Source organism: Orcinus orca, chromosome 11 (genome assembly GCF_937001465.1).
Source record: "Orcinus orca chromosome 11, mOrcOrc1.1, whole genome shotgun sequence".
Classification (NCBI taxonomy): Eukaryota; Metazoa; Chordata; class Mammalia; order Artiodactyla; family Delphinidae; genus Orcinus; species Orcinus orca.
The window spans coordinates 732699-756659 of record NC_064569.1 but is presented as its reverse complement, the minus strand read 5'-3'; the positions used below and the strand labels follow the sequence as shown (position 1 = coordinate 756659).

The 23961-nt window shown below is 51.2% G+C and overlaps 1 long non-coding RNA gene across 1 annotated transcript; it reads right to left on the bottom strand.

Moving 5' to 3' along the window:
* Positions 1 to 3038: 3038 nt before the first annotated feature.
* LOC117199038 (uncharacterized) lies at positions 3039 to 22895 on the bottom strand. Its single transcript, XR_007470279.1, has 4 exons — positions 22749 to 22895; positions 8397 to 22506; positions 7501 to 8078; positions 3039 to 3347 (listed from the first exon to the last, which is right to left on the bottom strand). It is a non-coding gene; the product is annotated as an uncharacterized LOC117199038 (long non-coding RNA).
* Between the last annotated feature and the right edge of the window lie 1066 nt (positions 22896 to 23961).

Genomic DNA, 23961 nt, shown 5'->3' with positions numbered 1-23961 from the left:
GGGATGGAAGAAAATTCTTCCACTGAAATTGCAAGAATTAATATTGTTAAAATGCCCATATGACCCAAGATGACCTACAGTTCAAAGCAATCCCTATCGCGGCTTCCCTGGTGGCGCAGTGGTTGAGAGTCTGCCTGCTGATGCAGGGGACACAGGTTCGTACCCCGGTCTGGGAAGATCCCACATGCCACGGAGTGGCTGGGCCTATGAGCCATGGCCGCTGGTCCTGCGCGTCCGGAGCCTGTGCTCTGCAGCGGGAGAGGCCACAACAGTGAGAGGCCTGCGTACCGCAAAAAAAAAGAAAAAAGAAAAAAAGAAATCCCTATCAAAATTCCAATGGCATTTGTCACAGAAATAGCAAAAACAATCCTAAAATTTGTACTGAACCACAAAGACCCCAAATAGCCAAAGCTATCTTGAGAAAGAATAACAAAACTGGAGGCATCACACTTCCTGATTTCAAACTATGTTAGAAAGCTATAGTAATCAAAATAGTATAATATTGGCAAAAAAAAAAAAAAAACAGACACATAGATCAATGGAATAGAATAGAGAGCTCAGGGGAGTTCCTGGCAGTCCAGTGGTTAGGACTCCAAGCTTCCACTGCAGGGGGCACAAGTTCAATCCCAGATTGAGGAACTAAGATCCCGCATGCTTTGTGGCACGGCCAAAAAAAAAAAAAAAGAGCCCAGAAACAAACCCACACATATATGGCCAATTAATTTATGACAAAGGAACCAAGAAAACATAGTCTCTTCAATAAATGGTGTTGGGAAAATTGGATACCCCCGTGCAAAAGAATGAAACTGAACCACTATCTTACACCATACACAAAAATCAACTAAAAACGGGTTAAAGGGACTTCCCTGGTGGCGTAGTGGTTAAGAGTCTGCTGGCCAATGCAGGGGACACAGGTTCAAGCCCTGGTCCAGGAAGATCCCACATGCCGCAGAGCAACTAAGCCCGTGCACCACAACTACTGAGCCTGAGCTCTAGAGTCCGAAAGACACAACTACTGAAGCTCGCACACCTAGAGTCCGTGCTCCCTAACAGAAGTCACTGCAATGAGAAGCCCGCACACTGCAATGAAGAGTAGCCCCTGCTCACCTCAACTAGAGAAAAGCCTGCACACAGTAGCAAAGACCCAATGCAGCCATAAATAAATAAATAAATAAATAAAATAACAAAACCAAAAAAAATATTCTGCGCAGCAAAGGAAACCAACAGCAAAATGAAAAGACAACCTAATGAATGGGAGAAAATATTTGCAACTCGTATATCTGACAATGGGTTAATATCCAAAATTTATAAAGAACTCATATAACTCAATAGCAAAACAAATAAACAAAAGCAATCTGATTTTTAAATGGACAGAAGAAATGAATAGATATTTTTCCAAAGAAGACATACAAATGGCCAGTACGAATGGTACATGAAAAGGTGCTAAACATCACTAATCATCAGGGAAATGCAAATGAAAACCACAATGAGATACCACCTCTTACCTATCGGAATGCCTATCATCAAAAAGACAAGAGACAACAAGTGCTGACGAGAATATAGAGAAAAGGGAACACTTGTGCAACTTTGGTGGGAATATAAATTGGTGCCGACACTACGGAGGATCCTTAAAATATTAAAAAAACAACTACTCTATGATCCAAAAACTCCACTTCTGCGTATATATTCAAAGGAAATGGAAACAGGACCTTGAAGAAATATCTGCACTCCCATGTTTATTGCATTATTCAATAGCCAAGACATGGGAACAACTTAAATGTCTGTCTTTGGATGAATGGATACAGAAAATGTAAATATATATATAGTATATAATTATTGTGTATTATTATGTATATAATGGAATATTATTCAGCCATAAAAAGAAGGAATTCTTGCCATTTGCAACAGTATGGATGGACCTTGAAGGCATTACCCTGTGTAAAATAGAGAAAGACAAACACTGCATGATATCACTTATATGTGGAATCTAAATAAACTGAACTCATAGAAATAGAGGCTAGAATGTTGGTTACCAGGGGTTGGGGGGTGAGGGAAATGGGGATATGTTAGTCAAAGAGTACAAACTTCCGATTGTAAGATAAGTTCTGAGGATTTAATGTACAGCACAATGATTATAGTTAATAAACTGTATCATATAGTTTAAAGTTGCTAAGATAGTAGATCTTAAATGTCCTCACTACAAAAAATAAATTGTAATTATGTGACAGGATAGAGCTGTTAGCTAATGCTATGGTGGTCATCATTTTGCAATATACAAGTGTATCAAATCAACACAGTTGTACAATGGAGGTCTGCTCTTTTGTCCTCACACCCCTTCTACTTCCTACTCCTGGGAACATGATGTGATGACTGGAGTTCCAGTAACCATTATGTGACCATGAGGCAATCTTTTTTTTTTTTTTTTTTTTTTTGGCGATATGCAGGCCTCTCATTGTTGTGGCCTCTCCTGTTGCGGAGCACAGGCTCCGGACGTGCAGACCCAGCGGCCATGGCTCACGGGCCCAGCCGCTCCGCGGCATGTGGGATCTTCCTGGACCAGGGCACGAACCCGTGTCCCCTGCATCGGCAGGTGGACTCTCAACCACTTTGCCACCAGGGAAGCCCCATGAGGCAATCTTGAAGATGGACACCATGCAGTAAGAATGGCAGAGCAGAATGACAGAAGAGGCCTCAGTCTCTGATTACCACAGGGACACTCTATCAGCCCAGTCGGCCTAGCTCCAATTTTCTTTTACATAAGAGACAAGTGAACTCCTGTCGTGTTTGAGTCACTATTACTTCAGGCTTCTGTTTCTAGTAAACCTAACTTATTCCTAAATGATAGAGATCCTTTTCCAAAGATATTTAAAGGATTGAAAAGCAATACTCGAGAGCAGGAGTCGGCTAACTTTTCTGGTAAAAGGCCAGATAGTAAATGTTGCAGGCTTTGGGAGGCATATGGTCTCTGTCACAATACTCGACTCTGAGGTTGCAGCATGAAGGCAGCCACAGAGAACGTGGGAATGAACAAGCATGGCTGTGTTCCAATAAAGCTTTATTTATGGACAGTGAAATTGAATTTCACATAATTTCCTGTGTCATGAAAGATTCTGCTTTTTTTCTTGTTGTTGTTGTTGTTTCGGTACGCGGGCCTCTCACTGCTGTGGCCTCTCCCGTTGCGGAGCACAGGCTCCGGACGTGCAGGCCCAGCGGCCATGGCTCACGGGCCCAGCCGCTCCACGGCATCCTCCTGAACCGGGGCACGAACCCGCGTCCCCTGCATCGGCAGGCGGACGCCCAACCGCTGCGCCACCAGGGAAGCCCTGCTTTTGTTTTTTTTCAACCGTCTAAAAATTATAAAAACCATCCTTAGCTCAAAGATTGCACAAAAACAGGATTTGGTCCCCAGGCTATAGTTTGCCACCCCTGCTGTACAGGATACAATTCCAGCAAATAAACCAAGGAATAAACATCATAAGTCTTTATTCTATATCTGTTAGCTATCTGCAAGCTTCTGTATGTTTTGAAACCTTCTTGGATGTACCAGAATTGGGCCTTAAAATAATTAGATTTGTTTTTCAACAACATATCAAAAATTACACATGTAGATGAATGCTTCCTTCCCAGTGATGACCTTGGGAAGTAAGGGACCAACCCTGGTGATGCTGATTACAGTATTATGTGAAATTTATTTTTTTTCCTTTTTGGCTGTGCCACGCGGCTTGCAGAACCTTAGTTCCCTGACCGGGGATTGAACCGGGGCCCTTGCCAGCGAAAGTGCAGAGTCCTAACCACTGGACCACCAGGGAATTCCCCTACTATGTGAAACTTTATTTGAATTCTTTAGACTTGGCCTGTTTAAGAAAATCAACCATCTCACTTCATAACCACACTTTGTAAGACCAACTTCCTGTTGGCTGCTCAAGGAGCTGAGCCAGTAGGGACCAGTCTGAGGCAGCGTGGGCAGCAAGAGGCTGGCCCGGGACCCTTGGCCACATTAGCTGCTGTGCCTGCAGTCACTGATAAAGGCCATTTGTGGAATAAACACGCAGAAACGGTAGAGCAGTGGTCAGGGTTTTGTGGGAAAGGCAGAGGGGGAAACTTACTATTAGGAGCTGGAGAAACATGAGGGTGGTTTTTTTTTTTAAACAAAAAACAATGGTTGTGTTAAGTCTGATCATAGCAGTAACTGCGGACGGGAAAGTGCAGCCTTAGCGGGTAAGAGGAGAACAGAGCTCATGAGTTCATACTGAAGAGAGGGCGGTGAGGACACACGTGATCAAACTTTACAGTAGTACAGAAAAGCCAGGGGTGTGTGTGTGTGTGTGTGTGTGTGTGTGTAAATTGCCAGAGACACTGACACTCTCTGGAAAGAAATTAAACTGCTTATCCAACATCAGGTGCACAAGTGACTGGCTTGGTAAGAATGTTGATTTTCCTTTCGGGAGGTGTGATCGCAAACACACACATCCTTTGTGTGTGTGTGTGTGTGTGTGTGTGTGTGTGTGTGCGCGCGCGCGCGCGCGCGCGCTCCGCAAGTGCAGACGGGGATGTGGATGGAAGCCGTGTGCGGAGGGCAGAGGCTGGCTTGGGTGTGCACAGTCTGGAAGTGGAGTGAGAGGGGTCTGCCGTGTAACCGCGGGAAGGGGCAGGGAGAGACGTTTCGGAGGGCTCTAGTCCGCCGGTAGAGACTGTTTGCTCGCAGGCGCAAGGTTAGGGCGGGCGCTCTCGGCCTCCGTCTCTCCCTCACTCTCTTCTCCCGGCAGCTGTGCAAAGATTTAACACGTGACCCTGAAAGCACAACGCTGCAGCCTCTGAGTGCGCCAAGAGAAGGGCAGGGAAACAAAGGCCACAGCCAGCCGCCAGGAGCCCCCGTCCCCGCAGCGACACAGAAGAATAGTCGCAGGATTCCTTTCACCGTCACCCTCCCCCAGGACCTCCCGCCTCCCTCGTCAGCCCAGCCCCCAGCCCTGGCGCTGAAGCACCAGGCCCAGGACGCCAGCGCTCCTCCTCGACTCCCTGGAGGGAGCCAGGGCTGCTCCTGCGCCGGGTGGGATTCCCGGGGAGCTGGGCGGGGGCGATGCTGGGAGTTCAAGAAGCACTGAGGACGTGAACCGCAGGCCAGCTCAGCACAACTCAGACCACATCGGCCGTATCCCCACGCCTCGGCGCGATGCTTCTCCTGCCCCTGGGCCACGATTCTGCCAGGAGGCCTCCAGGAGAAAGCAGATCCACCTCTCCCCTCGTTACCTGCTCTCTCTCTTCACTTCTTCAGACGCACTCCTTCCGTCCCTCCCTCCTTCTTTCTACTGCAGGCCCTACACTTCGACCTTTGCCTGGACGATTACCACACCCACTACACACTTCTTATATTACCCTAAACCAGACATTTCTACTTCCCCAGGGCTTGATTTTTTTAAACACTCACTTCCACCTACTCTTTCTCTCAAGGATAAAATGGGGTTAAAGGACTTCCCTGGTGGCACAGGGGTTGGGAATCTGCCTGCCAATGCAGGGGACATGGGTTCAAACCCTGGTCCAGGAAGATCCCACACGCCGCAGAGCGACAAGGCCCATGTGCCACAACTACTGAGCCTGCGCTCTACAGCTCGCAAGCCACAACTACTGAGCCCACGTGCCACAACTACTGAAGCCCACATGCCTAGAGCCTGTGCTGCGCAGCAAAGAGGAGCCACTGCAATGAGAAGCCTGCGCACCGCAACAACGAGTAGCCCCCGGTTGCCGCAACTAGAGAAAGCCAGTGCGCAGCAATGAAGACCCAACACAGCCAAAAAAATTAATTAAATAAATAAATAAATTAAAAAATCTATAAAAAATGGGGTTAAAAAAGGAACTAATAAAAAATGAAGAAAAAGCACTATAAAAAATCACTACATATATAGAGGGACAGATGTCACGCATCCTACTGATGTGTGTGAAAAGGACAGTTGTTAACTATGAAAAATATTGTCAGTATTAAATGGATGATTTTTAAGCTGGAAAATTGAGCTTTTGCCTTTTTCTAAGACATCCATCTTCCAGCCTCTACTACTTGTCAAATATCACCAATACTCAGTAAAAATGTCAGGGTTTTACTGACAATTTTTTTTTGGCTGTCATGTTCTTTCTAGATGATAAGCTGAACCAACATCAAAATTATTTTTGTGTGCTTTTCTGCAGTGTCAAATTTGGTCACAATCCCTCAACTCTTTTTTTTTTGTGGTACGCGGGCCTCTCACTGCCGTGGCCTCTCCCGTTGCAGAGCACAGGCTCCGGACGCGCAGTCTCAGCGGCCATGGCTCACGGGCCCAGCCACTCCGCGGCATGTGGGATCTTCCCGGACCGGGGCACAAACCCGTGTCCCCTGCATCGGCAGGCGGACTCTCAACCACTGCACCACCAGGGAAGCCCCCTCAACTCTTAAATGTTCTCATGGCATCTACAGATAAACCTGAGATGCTGTGGGGCTGAGTGGAAACAAAGATCTCCATCTTGCTTACACCTTGCTGTGAGCCCTTGGGCGAGAGCCGATTGCCTCATCTGTCACCTTATACTCAAAGCTCCGGTGTCTCCCCAAGTCTGTGAATCTGTCTACTAAAGATTTGGTAGGTCTTTCCCAGATTAACACAGAATTAATCCATTGAAAACCCTGCTGGCTGCCATTTTGCTTCAAGATGGTAACTTGCCTTCACAAATGGAAAGTAAGCATTCCATTCCTGGCCAGTAAACATTCTGACCAGGTAGCATTTAGGAGGGCTTCCAAGTGGGTCAAAATCAGATAATCGTTTGCAGAAGGGAAAAGTTACAGACATGAACCTGAAGGGCTGACTCACAGAGTTTAGATGGAGACCCTTCTTCAGAAGGCTGGTCACTCTGCTGATCCCCTCACAGAAAAGGGGGCTCAGGAAGTCCTGGGTCTCCCCATAACGCCTTTACTAACCCTTACAGTACTTTCTGACAAGGAACACTGATTCCAGTGTGAAGTGGTACTAAGAGCATGTATGTGATGTCTTAAATTCTCCTGAAATCCGATCCCCATCCTAGGTGCCTGCTCTACCTAGAGTCATGCCTCACGTTCGTTTCTTCCAGGACTGGGTGCAGGTGTAGGGAAGTAGAAACACGCTAACAAGAAAAATGAACGACAGCGGTCCTTTGCTCTAGGACCTGAGAATATTTGATAAATACAGCTCTCTCAGCCCCAGCACGGGCTGTGGCATTTACAAATCCGGGGAGCAGATGGCAGATCCAGGACCTCCCAGAGGGGCAGGCGCCCGCTCTCGGGATGGTTTTTATCCCTCACTTCTTTGGATTCCTGTGGGGTCTGAAGCAATTCCCTTGACCCTCTTAGAACCCACTCTCCTTCCGAGGCAATTGGTTCCTTGTGTGCAAAGGCAAACAGAAGGCCTTTCTGCCCTCCTCCCTTCCCGAGCTGGGCGGTCACTGCGTGTTCTCAGATCAGGCTGCTCCCACCCGCTCATCTCCCCCCTCCCCTCCACTCACCTCCCTTCTCAACTCTCCAACCTGGTCCATCTTATTACATCGCCTTGCATGGATCCCCTGCTTGTCCTCTCTCGTATTCCAGGTGTTTCATCGCTTCATTTTCATGGGGTTTTTTAATCCACTCTTGTTTCTTGCTACCACCCCTTGGCCTAAGACGTCACCTTGAGGGCGCCGGCAGAGATGGCAAGGAAGGCAGCATGTAGAGTGAGGAAGGTGGCCAGGTGCAGCTTCACAGGTGAGGCCCCGCGTGCAGACCCACAGAAGCCTCACGGGCCTCTCTCCTTCCAGTTCACAAATCAGGGCAAATGAGATCCGGGTCCCCTATGAACCTATCTTCCTCATAGGCTGTGACACCTTCTCTACTCTGAGCGAGTCATAAACATCAGGAGGACGCAGGCAGGATAACCAGCGTCATCTGACTTCCAAGAGATCTGATAGACAGCAACAGCCCAAGATGAGGTCAGACCACAGAGGTGCAGGTTCTGAAGTGGCCTGGGCTGGGCCTAAGCCTTTCGGGAAGTGACGCTAGGAGGCCCTGTGCCGCCCCAGGGTCTGGAGGTGTGGACGGTGGGCTGCACCTAGGAGGCCCTGTGCCGCCCCAGGGTCTGGAGGTGTGGACGGTGGGCTGCACCTAGGAGGCCCTGTGCCGCCCCAGGGTCTGGAGGTGTGGACGGTGGGCTGCACCTAGGAGGCCCTGTGCCGCCCCAGGGTCTGGAGGTGTGGACGGTGGGCTGCCCCTAGGAGGCCCTGTGCCGCCCCAGGGTCTGGAGGTGTGGACGGTGGGCTGCACCTAGGAGGCCCTGTGCCGCCCCAGGGTCTGGAGGTGTGGACGGTGGGCTGCACCTAGGAGGCCCTGTGCCGCCCCAGGGTCTGGAGGTGTGGACGGTGGGCTGCACCGTGTGCAATTTAGGTGTATTTCACTTTATAGGGCATTACTGGGAGAACTTCCCAAACATTCGGTTTTATCCTGGACGGGCTGCGGGTGGCTGAGTGGGGCGATAAGGGATGGAGACGGGGAGAGTGGACCAGAAGAGCCCCGTCCCTTAGAGAGTCTGGAGAAGCCTCGGCAGCAGCATGATGGCAGAGAGCCACAGCTCCAGGAAAGGGAGAGCAGGAGACAGGATTTGAGTTGCCTTTTAGGGAAGCAGCCTTACCAGCAATTCCAGTTTAAAAAATAACTTTGCCAGCGCAGATCAAGTCTTGGCTCCTCCTGCCTGGAACACACTGAGGGGCACATCTTGGGGTTTAGCCGTGAGTTTCTCCCGCCCCTCCTAAGCCCGTTTACAGGAGGCAGTAGAGGCTCGTGGGGACCCTTTGCTGGGGGAGGTCCCAGGGCCTCAGAGGAAGTCTGGCCTCAGAGCTGGACGAGGTTGACAATTCTTGATAACAAAACAGACTGTTCCATGGTGCAGCAACAGGAAGAATTGGGTCCCAACGCCAGGGGAGAAGGATGTGGCTGCACTTCAAGCGTGACCTTTCTGGTTATCTTCCTGCCAGAATCTTTCCCAGTTTGCTCTCCACCACATGCACTGCAAATGATGGTGTCAGGGAGAGGAGAGCCAGTTAAGACGGAAGGAGACGTTTTCTTGTTTCAGAAGGCACACTCCCCACCCAACCACACCCCCAAAGGAAACCTAGCAGAAGCCCGCTGTAGGCTTCTGCTACTGTTTCTACTGATGACGTCAGATGGGCCCTCAGACAAAGCAGGTGAGTCAGCTGTACCTTATTAGAGCCGTCTTGCGGAATATTTATGACAGACGGTTCAGAGGTCCAGGGATGACAGGCAGCAGCGGCCTCCGGTTTGGGGGTGGCTGAGTGAGTTCCGAGCTCGTATCCACTTCCCCTGGGAGGCCATCCTTACGGGCCCGGCACACACACATTCCATTACCCTGAATTTGGCAGCACGGTTTTCTGTGGTTTGGTCTTTTGGCTCCAGATTGAACTACATTTGTCCTCCAGTTATTTCTTTTCACCTAAAACCTTTCTCTTCATCCAGACTGCACAAACCTTGTCCCCCTCTTTACCCCCTTTACGAGCATGCAGCCCAGCACCAGACACACAGCAGCTACTCACCAAACACCTGCTCAGCTGAGAATAAATACCTGGAACGGGCAGCACACCAGCCTTGTGCTGCGTGAGGCTGTTTGAGATGCTCGTGCTTCTCCCACCTGCCAGGCTATGCCCTCCTAGTGAGCCCATCCTCCGCCTCTGCAGAAACCATCTCATACTCCTGACCCTCACTCTGAGTCTCCCTTCCCTGCCCTTCACACCAGATGAGGCCCCTGCCCCATGCTTCGTGGAGAAAACGGTGTGGCCAGAGGAGAGCCGTCACCTCCCACCGCCGCCCCTGCGTCCGGATGCATCTGTGCCACGTGGGCGGGGGTCCCAGCTTCAGCTGCACACGTGCCCCTGTTCTATCTGAGGTCAGCCTTCTACCGGGACTCCGGGAACCATCCCGTGTTTCCACAAGCTCTTCACCTTGCTTCTTCCCTTTCTCTCACAAATTTTCAATTATTTGCCCCTTCTCCTCCCCTCATTATTTGCAATTAAAGAGAAAAAATTGCCTTAATATTAATACTAAACACGTCTATCTTGCTGCTGACTGTGTGCCAGGAACTCTCCTAACCACTGCATACATATTAACTCATTTACTCTTCACGCCAACCCTATAATGTAGTCAGTGCTACTGTATTTCAAAATGAGGAAACTGAGGCATAAGTCTCACCAAACTCTCTTGGAGTCCAAGAGAGAATAAGAGCAGGCATCTCAGACTTAACTGAGTGGACTGCTTCCCACTCCAAACCCACTGATTTCCTTGTCTTCTCCATCTTATTGAGTGAAACCACTATTTACTCTGTTGCTCAGGACAAAACCTACGAGTCATCCTTAACTCTGCTTTCTCTATGAATACCCCTCTCCGTTTCACCTTCAAAATGCATTGCATGAAGTACCACAGCTAACTACTTCACCACCTCCACCACATCTAAACCACCACGGCTCTCTCTGTTCCTCAGACCACGGTCCCTATCTTCCCATCTCCATTCTTGGCCCCCTCTGGCCGGGTCCGTCCTCCACATGAGCCCTAGTGATCTTTCTAAAATAGACAGATACTGCATCATAGCGCTCTTCCCCTAAAAATTCTCCAGACTTCAAATCCCTGCCCGTGTCCTACCAGGCCCTACAAAACTGGCCCTGTCTGCATTTGCGGGCACCTGCCCCTTCTCCCGTGGTCTACAGGATACTGCCCTACTGGCCTTCCGTATGTTGTCTCAACATGCCGAGTACTTTCCTGACTCAGAGACTTTCCCTCCATGGAAACACTCACCCTGGGACTCGGTGGCCTCCTCACCTTCCAGGTGGCAACACCTGCTCAGACAGGCCTGCCCTACCTCCTGAGCTAGTGGGCCCCTCCCATCACCCAGCCTCACCTCCTGAGCTCGTGGGCCCCTCCCATCACCCCGCCTCACCTCCTGAGCTAATGGGTCCCTCCCATCACCCCGCCTCGCTTCATGTTCTGTCCCCAAGCACCTGTCAGCATGGGAAATTACCTGGCATAATCACTGTGTTGTCTGTCTCCCGCTGCCCCCATTTCCCACCCCTGCTCCAAGTGGAAGTTCCTCGAGGTGGGGACCTGCCCCGTTCACTGCCACAGTCCCAGCCTGGAATGCGGCTTGGCCCCTAGCGGGGTGGACATCTGGAGGGATTCCAGCTCCCCTCCTGCTCTGGTCCCACACAGTGACCCCTGCAGAGACGAAGGGGTCCCTGGGAAGCCTCTCTCGCCCCTAGATCTGCGTCCAGGGCCACATGCTTCCTCTTGTGTTTGACCCCATTTGCAGGGTGTGGAGAAGCCGCCAGCCTGTTTGTTGCTGGGCGTCGGGGCCAGCACGTCAGTGAAAATACAGGCCACAGTCCAGATCGATGGCATCACGTCTTAATGACTCCAGCTGCATTTAATTAAAACTGAGCCTGCTTGCTGGAACCCAGGCCTTGTGGCCAGTAGTCTGAGTTCTGCCTCAGTTTTGTTCTCCTCCAATCTTCAATTAAGGGAGCAACAAAAGATCCCTATCATGAGCCATGTGTGGTGATCTCATCAGCTAAGACAAATATTTTTTTTCTGGTTATATTTATAGAAACCTTTCTTGTTTCCTTGGACAACCCTAGCTGGGGTTATCTTGTTTACTTTCTCTTTGTCCAGATCTGCATCTGTCGGGGGGCAACTTTTTATCTGCTGCTCTTTGCTGCCTCAGATTTCTAATTCCTCTGTTTTTCTTCTCATCTTTCATCTTTCGGGCTCTTTTAAAATCAGACAGTTTGGAATTTCCAGTTACCAAGGCAGTAACTAGAATTAAAAAAAAAAAAAAGACACCATTGGCTCTGGTGAGCACTTGGCGATGGTTTTTCTTAGCAGTGTCTTGTTGCCTCCAGGGAGGGGGCCTTGGTACTCCTTCCCCCTTTCTGCCAGTCACGTGTTCCATGGTGCCAGGCCCTCCCTTCAGCCGCCACAGGGTGGAGAGTGCAGCCCATCCCTGCAGCCCTGTGAACTAACACCTCTGCGTCCGTAGTGAACCCATGTCGCCTGGGAATCTACATGCCCAGCAACATTCTGTCCTGCTCAGGGGCTGTTACCCTGGGTCCTGTCAGGGCTGGAAGAACGAGACCCTGGGAGCCAGGGAGGCTGCGCGGGCTGAATCCTGGCCCTGCAGTCTGGGATGCAGGGGGCAGCATGGTCGGACCGGCCAAGCAGCTCTGCCCAAGGAGCTTGGCTCAGGTGCCGCAACTTCTTAGCCAAACTCGTGTTTCCCTTGTGGGTGGTGGCTTCTCCAGACGCATGCTCACGGGCGCTGTTGCCCCCAAGCAGGGGGACTGGTTCTCAGGTTAGGGTCTGAAAAACACCTTAGTATTTTTATGTATAAAGCACTGATATTCACACCACACACAAACAGATATACAGTGTATCTATAGTATTAAAATTTCTTTGGGGGAGTGTCAATCAGAAAAAAGATACTAAAAAACACTCTTTAAGATGTGATAATAACAAAATGGTTGAACAACATCACCTTAATCTTAGCTCTTGCCTTCCTCTCTCCTGATCAAAACTTTGCTTTCAGCAAAGAATCTAAGACACATTCCCTCTAAGTTATGTCTGATAAAAGTTTATAAAATAGCATCTCTCATGGGGATATTTGCCCACTAATAGCCCTGGCAACGCCTTACAGTAAAAAGGAATGAAGCTCTAGTCGTGGAGTTGTAGGCTGGGGCGAGCAGGACGATGCTGCTTTGTGAGAAACTTGGATTTATTGACTATCTTTTCACATAAAAAATTCGGACATTGGGCTTCCCTGGTGGTGCAGTGGTTAAAAGTCCGCCTGCCGATGCAGGGGACGCAGGTTCGTGCCCCAGTCCGGGAAGATCCCACATGCCGCGGAGCGGCTGGGCCCGTGAGCCATGGTCGCTGAGCCTGCGCGTCCGGAGCCTGTGCTCCGCAACGGGAGAGGCCACAACAGCGAGAGGCCCGCGTACCGCAAAAAAAAAAAAAAAAAAAAAAAAAAAAAAATTCGGACACATTGTCCACCAAAAGATCTTTTTTATAATTGATTTTAGATGTAAGAAGCTTCTTCTTAGGTATAATTCAGAAATAGAAATGTTGCAACTTCTAGGGTCATTTAATGTTGTTTCTGAAGTCGGGATAATTCTGAAAACTCCAGGACTTGTGATTACATAGACCAGGACCTTCTCAATGTCCCTGAAATCAGAGCTTCAGGCTTTGGTCACTTTTCCTTTGCAAAAGACAGTTATCAGTACTTAACTGACCTAGACAGAGGGGAGAGCGGCCGTGGTGCCTGTGCAGGAGGAGGGAGGGCTTTCTGCCGCCTTGGTTGATCTTTCTGTACTTGCCCTGTGCGCACAGCAGCTGGATTTGTGTGCCTGAGATGCTCTAAAGTGGCCCAATGTCCTTGAAGTCATCCTCTCACTATTCTTGGCTTTAACCAGATCTTACTAGTGACCGATGTCCAGTGTTGGCTTTAAAAGTAAAAAAGAGACTGGGAACAATTGGTAGTGTCCGTATAAGAAAAAAATAAAGTGACTGGAAAATAGATCCTTTGCCAAATGCAGTTAGAACTGTTTACCTTGGACTAGGAAGGGCAGAGGAAGAGGTTATTTTATGGGGATGAGTGATAAACTCTTTTCTTTTTTCTAACTTTTTGGATGCAGATGGGGTACAAATAATATTCTCACTGCTGAGAATCAAATAAAAGAAACTGGGCTTGATTTTGCAACACAGAGATGTAGAGCGAATACAAGGAAAAAATCCCAGTACGTTGTTGGACAGCAGTCCTTAGGGGGCTTGGTTTTGTTTCTTTTTCTGGAAAATGTAGAAGAAGCAAGGCACAGCAGGGATGGTTTTGCCAGAGTGGAGCTAGTTCATATTTACTAAGGACCTGTGAACTGGGACCTTAGTAGGACCCTATAAAGGCCAGAAAATATATACTCCCTGTTCTCTGAAACGTCCTGATTTTAGGACTAATTACTCTGATTCTTTTCATTTCTGAAAGTTAAAGGGATCATGGTAAAGTGAGTGGGAGGGATGTAAGCCCTTGTCCTGCCTTTGCCATTGACTAACTTGCTGACCTTGGACAACCCACAGCTTCCTCACGTGCCATGTGTGATGACAAAGGCCTTCCTTCTTACTTAAGTTATTGTGTCAAATAAGAAAAAGAAATGACAGTGTTCTATAGGATGTTCAATGTTACACAAATATAGCAACTGTTACTAATTTGGATAAATCATTCTTTAGACCTTGATCAAAGGTATTTCCAGCTGAAAGTGTTGACCAAAACTGATTCCCAGATTTGAATTTCAAAACCTGTGAAAATCCATACATTCGAACATCCTCCTGTGCCTACCCACTCACCCCTCAGAGAGTGTCCACCGTGGGGCAGTCAGCGTGGCAGGCCCAGGGACGCAGGGAGGGATCGGGTGCAGCGCCGGCCTCAGGAGGGCACAGAGGACAGTCAGGAGAGGAGACTCACACAAGGAACTGCTATGCCGCACAATAAGTGCTCTGATCCGACCTCACTCACTCAAGGGCCCCAGATCTGGCCTTACGAGGGCAGAGGGAAACTTCTCAGAGGGGCTGGGTGCCAACCCAGGCTCGAGTGATAGGACTTGGGCGTGTACAGAACAAGTGAGGTGGGGAAGACCCCAGGCCAAGACTCAGAAGCAAAGGAAAGCTGGGCGAACTCGGGGAACTGCAAGTACAGTTAAAGGAGGATGGGCGGGCGGTGTGCAGGTTAGCCAGGAGCGACGTCCAGCTGGCTTCTCTGCCCGGCCAACGGCTTCCCTCAGAGCAACAGAGAGCCATTGGGGGTTCAAGTGGGGAAGCGTGAAGATCAGACTGAAATGCAGACACCTCACTCTTGGTGCAGTTCCGGGGGATGAGTGGAGGGCAGGGCCCTCACGAAGACCGGGAAGGAGTGAAGGTGGCCCGACCAGAAGAGCTGGGTGACCAGGGGCTTACATGATGCTGTGAGCTGGGGGCGCGGGCACAGCGGGTTTCAGAAGGGGAGGAAGCAGGAAAGGCAGGAGGCCTAGGTCAGCGGGTGGGCGGTGAACGGTTCCTGGGGACGGCCCTGGAGAAAGGGAGCTGGGAGTGAGTGGGGGTGATGTCACTGACAGTGAGGACCCAGGAGGCTTCCCCTGCAGCTTCTTAAAAAACTGTGGTGAAACACACAAAACATAAAATCTACCCTCATGATCACTGGAAGTGTACTGAGAGCAATGAGTGTATCGCGTGCCAGCACATTCCCCTGTGTTGTGCTACCACCACGGCTGGCGGCGTCCATGGGATGTGTCATCGTCAAAAGTGAAACTCTGGGGACTTCCCTGGTGGTCCAGTGGCTAAGGCTCTGCGCTCCCAATGCAGGGGGCCCGGCTTCTAACTCTGGTCAGGGAACTAAGATCCCGCCTGCTACAACTAAGACCCGGCACAGCCAAATAAATAAATAAAACAAAACAAAAAACAAAACACTGAAACTCTGTTCCCGCTGAACACGAACTCCCCACTCCCTGCCCCCCATCTGGACCCTGGCAACCACCTCTGTCCGTTCTGTCTCTATGAATGTGACTATTTAAGCTCCTCTTATAAATGGGGTCTCACAGCATCTGTCCTTTCGCCACTCACTTATTTCCCTGAGCACAATGTCCTCGAGGTTCATCCACAGTGTAGCCTGTGTGAGACTTTCCTTTCCTTTTAAGGCTGAATAGTATTCCTTTATACATACTCTTATCCCTTTTAAACTTCTGACTATGGTCCATAATAAAAAGTGTATTCGATGTCATGACCTAGTACACATGTATTATGTTACTGAAATAATATGTTATTAGTATATGTTATCATATAATAACATACATGTCTTTGAAATAAACATTTTACCCCCAAACTACCCTTCCTACATGTGAAGTACTCTGATATTTTATTTCTATACTGTTTCTTAAAAAAAAAAAAAGAATCTAGTCACAATCCTCCAGATCAGTTTCCTGACACACTAATGGGTTGCGATTCCCAGTTTGTAAACGGTTGGTCTGTCTGACACTGATTACCCAGGATGCCAGCAAGGCTTGGTGGAGTGGAACATTAGGGTTTGGTGCCAAAGCCGTCAATGAGTAAGGAGGGGTGGAAACCAGCTTCACCCATGTGTCTTCATGAACGGCCTATAATTCCAGCACAACCTATCAAGCAAAGGTCCAAACTATTAGTTTATTTCTGGTGTAAATAGGGTAATTCATGAATTTGCTGCTTTTTTCCAGTGGTCACCAGCTGGCATGGGTCTTTTGCTCTGGTTTATTCACTGCCAGTGGCCATTCCAATCCACTTTTCTATCACGGGGGAAAGCCAAGTAAACTGCCCTTCCTCATACCCTTGGACCCGTGTCCCCCACCCCCGCCCACCTGATCTGGGAAACGGGAAAGTGGGGGGTGCGGGGGGGTGACTTTGGCAGCAGGTGACTGTGGCCTCTGGACCCTGCGGGGCTCCCAAAGGCTCCAGCTGTTGCACAGCTGCAGGAAGGATCCCCTGAGGGAGGGGCACTGTGCAGGGGAGTTGGTAGCGGGGTCAGCCTCCAGGATGGACGCTGGGGGAACACCTGCCAAGAGAAGAGAGGAGGGTCCCAGAGCAACGAACATCAAGGGTCAGGGCTCCCACTGTGTGTCTTCACGATGCTCTGAGAAGGCCCTGGGGTTTCACCACTGTCTCCCAGCCATTTCGGTTAAACACTAAGTGCCAGGAGAGCTTCGCCCTCCCCACCTTATTAATTAGCTAATCTCTGTGGTACTCCCAAAGGATGAGGTCAGAAATATCCCCATCTCCATGGCAATGAAAACATCAGTGGGGATGGGGGGGAGAAATCAGGGGAAAGTTCACGTATGCATCAAAGTTCGCCGAGCACCGCTGTGTGCCGTGCACTGAGTTAGCTGTGAAGATACAATGTGGACAAGCCGTGGCCTCTTTTGGACGTGGGCTGAAGGGGGTGACCAGACCAAGGACTCCGAGTTATGGACGTGGACTCTGCAAAGTTCCAGTGGGGAGAAAGAGCCGGGCTCTTTGACTTTTCAGAAAGTGGAATTGAGGCTGTTCATGTCAGAAGTAAACAGCTGCTCAAGAGTGGAACCAGTCAAGGGTTTGATGATGACCTTGGGTGATTTGGCCAGAGAGACTCACAGAGAACCCTAGGACGCCTCACGACTTGGGCTGAGCCATTTGAGCGCCAAAATATATCTACAAAACATTTTGAGCTGGAGAGTCAACTAGATAAGAACTTAGGATTTTTATAACATGACTATATTTGGTGACTTATTTATTCAGGGTTCCGTTTTGTCTTTGTAACTTAGTGAGGTCAGTACAGTGGGCATTTACTCATCCTAATTCCTCTATCCCATCCCACTGCCTTTCCTTGATAAAGGAACTGAGGATCAGAGGGTAAGTAGCTTGTCCTGCATTAACCAGAAAAAGAACCAGGACACTCCTGCCCAGACGAGAGCTCTGTCCACCACCTCAGGACACCTCTTCAGGTCCAAACTCTTCTCCTGCAGAGCCTTTGAGCGCTGGCCCTGCTGGAATGAAAGGGTTGGAGGAAAGGACAACGCAGGATGCCGCAGTGTGCCCCTTGGGCGCCGAGAGCTCAGTCCTCTCCCATGCATCCCCCTCCCTCCCCGGGACACACTGGCTCCGTCCCTCTGGGAGGGGCCCTCAAGCATGGAGTGCTGTGGTGCAGTTGCTTTGCTGTCAGATTTATGGGTTAGAATTTTGGCTCTGGCATTTGCTACCTGGTAAACTCGGGCAAGTTTCTTAACCTTTCTGAGCCTCAGTCAAATGGGATACTAATAAGCACCCAGCGGGATAGTTTGTGCAGTTAAACCTGGCTCATGGGCTGACGTCAGGTATGGGAGAAGGAGTTCAAAAGCCTCTGCCGTTTCATCTGAGGGCCCTCCCTGCCCTCTCTCTGCTGAAGGCCCTGCAGAGATTACCCCCTGAACCCAGGGCGTCCCAAACACTAGAGACCCTTGTTCTGGGATCCCAGGGGCTCACAACGTGGCCTCAGGGCATCCTGTCCCAGTGAATCACCTCCTTCAGCGGTAGCGCTTTCCCAGCCCCGCGGCCTGGCTAACTTACTGCAGACCAAAAATAGCTCCAATGAATGGAACTCGGGTCCCCGGAAGTCCACAGCCATCCCTGAGCATGGAATTCCAGAGCAGGAAGGACTTCCCGGGGTCTCGCACTCACCCCCAACCCTGACCCCAAGCAGACACCCCGCGGTGGAAATCTATTAAAACCTTGAGCACGTCAGGAGCACTTGCTGTGGACACCTAACTTCCTTGACCTTCCAGCCCAGCTCCCCAACCTGCCTGCAAGAGCTCTCCGGGACAGGACCAGCCGCATCCCACCAGGCCTCCCCTCCCCTTAAATGCTGATCATCTCAACCTCTGTGCTTTGCTTGCACAAATCTTATTTTTCATACTGAGTTCACTTCTCACCTCTAGACCGTTGCTGAGGTTTCGTGGCCCCTCCCTGCTTCAGTGGGGAGCTGGGATGGATGGGGACGGGGCCCCATCTGACACAGTCTGGGACAGGTACCAGCAGCCAACATGCTCCTGATCTAGGAGGAGGGGGAAAGGAAAGCTGACAACCATGGACACAGGTGCCCTCTTCTTGGTAATGCGGAAAGGCACTAGTATTTTCGTGGCCAAACAAGTCCTGAAGGGGAACCTCAGGGCAGAGGGTGGCACGACGCGGGGGTGACGACTGGGTGGGAGCGGGGAAGGCAGAGGGGGCCCTGAGAGCGCCAGCGAAGCCAGGGTTCCAGGAGGGGAAGTGTTACTTGGCCCAGAAAACCCAGGTCCTGCCTTACTTCTTTATCAGACCTCACTGGAGGAGACCTTGGTACTCATTAGGCCAAGGGATCCTGGCTACTCACTCATTCAACAAACATTCACGACCACTTCACTGGGTTTGGTGTTGGAAATACAAAAGTAAAATACACAGCTTTCTATCCTAAAGGAGTTAGCTGTTCACAGGGGGCTTCTCTGAAGTGAACAGATGGCTCATCCGCTACAATACAGGCAAGTACAGGCCCTACAAGAACACAGGCAGGGAGGCACTGAATCTACCTGAGAAGGGGGGGGTCAAGGAGAAGCTTCCCAGAGGAGGTGATAACTGTGCTGAACTCTGGGGGTGAGCCTGTCCAGGAAGCCAGAAGGGGACCCCAAGAGGAGGGAGTAAGCCGCTCAGAGGCCCAGGTCTGGGGAGAGCAGGGTGGGTCAGGAGAGCGGCCTGGAGCTGGGCGTGAGAGCAGGGCTGGGAAGGCAGGCGGGGCGGGTCCCGGAGGTGATGCGGGCCACTGCCTGCAGAGGTGATGGGGGCCCAGTGCGCCGGGGGCCTCGGACCCCCGCCAAGTATGCAGCCCGTACTAGAGCCCAGGTTCGGGAGCAGCGGGCCCGTGGTGCGGCGCAGGGCAGCTTAGGGGGGCGAGGCTTCCTGCCGCACACGCACATGGAGACCGCCACGCTGAGGTCTGGCTGCTCCCCTGTTCCTGAGTGGGTGTGCAGCCGGAAGTAAGGGGCAGCCCTGCTCACGTGCAGCGACCAGGGGGCTGGAGGCCCGTGAGAGGCTGGGGAGGAGACGCCGCTGGAGTCTGGGCTCGCGGTGGGCTCTGCTGGGCCTCCCGTGTCTGACAGCTTTGCTGTCAAATTTCTGTCTTTCCCATCGGATTCCAAGCGGCTGGCACATGGTGGGTGGCGGAGCCTTGGTGTGACCGCCACTTCCTATTGCCGGGAACGTGAAATGACCGCCCCCCCCCCACCCCGAAGCCGCCGCACGCACAGCAGCCTGCCGCCCCCTGCTCGGGCAAGTGCCCTTCCGTTTGCCTGCTGAGGTTGGGGAAGAAGAGGGCATGGCCGGGCATGGCCTTCACTTTGAGTTTATTCTGCTTTGACCTATTGGGACAGCACCATGGTTCCCCCAAATTCAGGTAGAAAGGGAACACTTAGGACGAGACCCCTGGTGAGGCGCTTAAGGTAGGTGTACAGCTTGTCCTGCTGTCCAGGAACTGGCGGTCAGGCTGACTGTCTCAGGGGCGGGGTCTTAATGAGACAGACCCCGGAGCAGAGTGTGGCTCGGCTGGGCAGCCAGCCGCCGTCCTGAGGCCCACAGGCCAGTGGCACCGAGACAACCACAGGAGGAGAGGGATTCTAGACCCGGGGCAGCGCTCCCGAGAGCCCAGCCACCCCCCACCACCCTTTACTCCCCTCTTAGTGCCTCTCCCCGGCCTCCTCTTTCAATCCCTCTCTTTTCCATCTTACCCTCCGCCTGTCTCACGGTTCTCTGCACCCCGTTCCCCTTGCTGCTCTGCAGCCGGCTCGCGGGGCTTCCGTCTTAGTGGTGAAGGAAGCCGCTAAGCACTGCGAGTCACCCGGCGGCTACTCGGCGCTCCGTCCCCCAGAACACGGACCAGCACCTCCGCTGTGCACGGCCCCGAGGGAACCTTCCGCCTGCGGCTTGTGTCATTCGATGGGGCGCCTTTCACAATGTAAACGGTGCTCTTCGGAGTCACCTCAATTTCAACGTGGGACTCGAAAGCCTTCATAGCATCAAGTCTTTCAGGGGCAGATGTCGGCGCCTGGAGGAGACCAGGTCCTCAAATGGACACGGAAGCCTGAGAATAGCGTCCACATTACTGTGCTCCAGAGCCTTCTGACGTGGAGACTGTAAATCTCCTCCCCTCCGGCCGCACCACCCGCTACCCTCACACGACCACAGCTGCGGCAGATTGCTGATCGGAACCCGCCAGGTACCATCCTGGCTCCTGGAGATCTTCCTGTTTGCCCCGTGACGCTCGTCTCCCCACTCTGCTCCCCTTCCCTGCCCACTCAGCTCAGGGACACCTCTCCTTGCCACTCCAAACTCCTTTGGAAGTCTGGCACTGTACCTCAGATGTCAAACCACTGCCCAGAAACAACGGCTTCTGTTAGGATTGGAATGAAATGCACGCATCTCATCCTTAGACAGCTCTGAAGGCATGACTCGACCCGGCCCAGGTCTCTTACTTGTTTCTTCCTGCTCTTACCCTCATCCGGCCCCTCAGCCCCACTGGTCACTCTCAGACTCACCAAGTTCATGTCCATCTCAAGGCCCTGCACCTGCTGTTCCCGCTGCTTGGAGGACTCGTCCCCCCGACATCCAGGGCTACCAGAACGGAAATCTACGAGAGCAGAAGCTTTGCTTTTTCTGTCTTTCCCATCGGATTCCAAGCGGCTGGCACATGGTGGGTGATGGGTAACAACGCTAGATGAACAGTGTAAATAACACGCCACCTGGGACTTCCCTGATGGTGCAGTGGTTAAGAATCCACCTGCCAGTGCAGGGGACACGGCTTCGAGCCCTGGTCCAGGAAGATCCCACATGCCACAGAGCAACTAAGCCCGTGCGCCACAACTACTGAGCCCACGTGCCACAACTACTGAAGTCCGCGCACCTAGAGCCCGTGCTCCACAGCAAGCCACCACAATGAGAAGACCGCGTACCGCAACGAAGAGTAGCCCTCGCTCGCTGCAACTAGGGAAAGCCCGCGCACAGCAATGAAGACCCAACACAGCCAAAAATAAAAAACAAACAAACAAAAAACACACCGCCTCGCATTGTTTCCTCGTGTGCCTGTCCTCCCCTGTAGAAAGCGTCCTGAGGACAGAGATCTGGTCTCGGTGATGCGTATCCTGCCCAGCATCCAGCCCAGGACCTCGAGTGGATGTGCTTTTAGAAATGTTTGTTGACACAATGAAGACAGAACGGGAAAGAGTCCTTTCCTACCAGGCGGGCTTAGCAGCCTCCACAGCAGGAAAAGAGTAACCCTTGCCCTCCCCGCTCATCCTGGGCTCGGCTGCCAGCCCAGCCCCTGGAATGTCGCTCCCATGGCAGCAGAGCTGTCCTCCACTTGGATTCCTTTCCCGCCACTGCCAACATCACTTTCTGAGCTGGTCGGACTCAGAGAAAGGGTATCTGCCCTCCTAGAACAGCACACACCTAATCTTAGGAGAAAACAGGGCTCTGCTGAGATAACTGCCTGATTTCAAGGTGAGCTCTTCTAGAAAGATTTACTGAGGCCATGACTGTGGCTGCTGCTTTTCAAAGCCCAGGCAGACGTTTAGGTGATAGAGTTAAATATTCCAAACTTACCTCATCCTCCCCCTCTCTCCCTCTCTCAAGGGGGAACATTCGGTTCCTCTTCCCCAACCCAGTCCTTCTCCATATTTGGGAATCTGGAACGGGCCCTAGGGGCACAGCGTCCCCTCTCGGTGTCTGCTGGGAGCTGTAGTTCCCGACGAGCCCCTGCCAGCAAGTGGGCTGTCCTTTCTCAGGAGGACGTCTGGACGCAGGGGCGGAAGGTGCCATGAGGAGGCTCACCTTCTGGTTTCAGGTCTCGGAAGCTGGTTTTGGTTGTGGCTCCGTCTCCCCACCTGTAAATAGGGATAATTATCTCTCTTTTCCTACCTGCCAGATTGTTTGTTGGGAGGGGTAATTATCCAGCACTCAGTAAATGCTTTGAGCTCGTGCCAGCAAGGAGGGCTTTATGAATAAAAATTGCTGTCTTTAAAGAGGAAAATATTAACTTTGATTGCCTCATTGCCTTCACAAGCCAATCCTTTGCCTACATGTCAAAAAGATGCTGTTTCATTCCTTGTATGTGCCTTCCACCCACCCCGCATTTAAATAGTTTCCCTGCATCTCATTCCATTTTGTTTCATCATCCTTTGTTTCATATCCTCAAGAATAAATGCGCGCTTGCTCTCTCCTCTCTGAAAGGAGTGGATGAGTTAGACAACTCTGCCCTATGCTGAAAGCACAAGAAAGTCACGAAAAAGGGATGGGTTGGGCCTGCTCTGAGCTCCTCGGCTCATGCCTGGGTGTGGCAGCAAGCTCGGTCTCTGCGCAAGAGGCTGACCTTTGCTCCCTCTGAAGAAGGCACAGAGGTTTCAGTGCGGCAGGAAGGATTTTTGAAAGATCTTTTTTTTTTTCCTTTGGCCACGCCACGCGGCTTGCAGGATCTTAGTTCCCCAACCACTGTGGAGTCCTAACCACTGGACTGCCAGGGAATTCCCTGAAAGATCTTAGCAAGAACTCCCTTCTCCAGAGATTTGAGGGAAGAGTTCTGCCACCCAGCACCTTTAGTTACAGGAAAGGGACTGGTCCCATGCAGTGGAAGCAGCAGCTTAGAAGCAAATGGTTAGAATCCTGGCCCTGGGACTTGAGGCAAGTCATTCACCTCTGGCCTTGGTTTCCTCATCTATGAAGTGGAGACGACACACAGGTCCGAGTTTTGTCGAGTGCTGCCCAAAGGGATGCTCAAGTCAGAAACGTCTGGATCAGAATCCTGCCAGGGTCCACTGTGGACACGCAATCGGTCTACTTGACTTCTCTGACCCTCAGGCATTCTTTCTCTAGGATGGGGATCCCGAGACCACGTGAGGCCCCCTGCACAGAGCCTGGCGCTGCGGCTTCTCAGTAAACGCCGCTGTGACTGTTAGTGCCTTGCACACATGGAGTCGTGAGTCTCCACATGCACCATCATCGCACTGTGATTACTTGTCTCGTTTATGACCGTCTCATTTCGTGATGATCAATGAAAATAATGTAAAGGTGCTTTCTAAGCTGTAAAGAACTACACTTTACAACTTAATGATGAGGGGTGATTAGAACTGAGCACACAGACAAGGGCGATGGAAGCCCCAGAGGTCTCCTCCCGGCCCCAAGTTTCCACGGGATCAAGGAGGTACAATTGCTTTTTACTACAAAGAACTATAAGCACGTAAACTGTCACCAGGAACAGCAGGATTATTCATTTCTTGTTTTAGGTGTGAGTAGTACCATGTCCACTTGAGGAGTAAGAAGGACTCCTGTGCACACCGTACACC